Consider the following 1943-nt stretch of genomic DNA (forward strand, 5'->3'; position numbering starts at 1 on the left):
CTTCATTTCTGATTGGCTCTTTTTTATATTTTCTAGTTCCTTGTTAAAATTCTCACTGTGTTCATCTATTCTTTTTCCTAATTCAATTAACATTTATATTACCAATACTTTGAATTCTTTATCTGGTAAATTGTTGATTTCTCTTTCATTATTTTTCTCAGGGGTTTTCTCTTGCTATCTCAATTAAGAGCTCTTCCTCTGTGTTTTCATTTTGCTTAACTTTCTCTGTCTCTATAAAATTAGGTGAAAGAATTACCTATTGTGGTATCAACTGATGAAGTAACATATATATCAGACACATTAAAAAGTATATTAGGAGGAGGAGCTGAAGACAATAAAAGAAGTGGTACCAGTTACCCTTCACACACCCCAATTAAAGATCGTCCAGCCAAAAGAGAGGAGAGGGAAAACATAAAAGCAAGATCTTAGTGTTCTGTCAGAGAGAAGGAATCCTATTCCCTGCCCCTGCCCCAGTATGAGTCACAGTGAGTTGAGAAGAAATCACAGAACCCGCGGATAGCTTTGATGGGGGTAGTTATGAGAGTACAGATAGGTGATGACTTTCTTCCAGGCTGAAGCAGCAACAAGTCTCACAGAGTTCCACATCCAGGATGGCTCTGGAGTAATACAGGTGTCCTTACATTTGGGTCTGAGTGTTTGCAGAGTGTATGTTGAGGAGAGTAGCTGAGTGTTTCCTTATGAGACAGAGAGCATCATGGGTATGGTACAGAGAAGCAACTGATGTCAGATACCTTGTAGTTGAGATGATGAAGATGCTGTTAGTACCTATATGGAGAGCCAATTAGGGAGCAGATAGGGTATCAATATCACAGTAGATAATAGGAAGGACAAATGTTGATATAGGGCCAGCTTTGCCTCTCCTAACTCCTATTGGATTTTTTTTTTTTTTTGGTACTATTGTGCCTCCTAAATTTAGAAGAAAGCAAAGAGAATAGGAGGAGAAATAGCACCTTTAATTGACTGAGAAAATCTTGGATTGATTAAGATTTTACTTATCTGTCTTTAAGGTTTTTTTTTTTGACATCTGGTAGGATTGGTATCCAAAATGAAGAATCAGTTGATACTGAAATAGAATAACATTCTTGGTACTTCCAAGATCATCAACTGAGAGTCATGTTGCTACAGGTAAAATCAACCTTGTAATGAAATTAAAATTCATCTCTAACGTTAGAGCAAGACATGCTTGCTATTTGAACCCTAAATGTAGTATGAATTTGAGAAATTTCCCAACAATAATACTCTGAATAAAACTTCTCAGTGCACAGGGTGACAATTGCTTAACCTTAATATTTTCTCTTCCTCTAAGTTTAGATAATCACAAGTTTTAGGTTTTTCATACCTATATACTATATATTTTTCTGAAAGAAACACAAGCTATTTTCTTTTTTACTTGGAGAGGAGAGAGGCTCTTATTTTCAATTTTGAACTTTTCAGCACAGTTTGACTTTTTCAACTATGTGTACATATAGCATGCATTTATCTAACTTTTTTTTTGTAAAAATCATTTTATGGGCAATGATTTAGACTAGGGGCCACAACTCAAAGAGTACAGATTCTGACCAAAGTTGAGAAGAGAGAAGGGAATTAACATAGTACAGACTTAGCCAAGTTAAGAGATTTGGGGATATTTAAGAGGGATACTGTGAATCTTGCACATTGAAGAGCAAGCAAACAAAACCTGGAGGTGAAATAGAGTTTTAGAAAAACAGACTAGCACTGAGTATATGAAAGTGAGCCTAAAAATGCATTCCATCCCTCTTCTCCCCTCGCCCCACTACAGAATTTATGGTCTATTGAGGAATCAGAAAATAATCAAGAAAATAACTATTTAATTACAACTTGGGATAAGTGTAATGAAGAAAAATACAGTGTTATTAGAAAGGATATTGGAAGAAGGGTTACATTAGATTGGGCAGTCAGAA

The sequence above is a fragment of the Camelus bactrianus genome, chromosome X, assembly GCF_048773025.1.
Source record: "Camelus bactrianus isolate YW-2024 breed Bactrian camel chromosome X, ASM4877302v1, whole genome shotgun sequence".
Lineage (NCBI taxonomy): Eukaryota > Metazoa > Chordata > Mammalia > Artiodactyla > Camelidae > Camelus > Camelus bactrianus.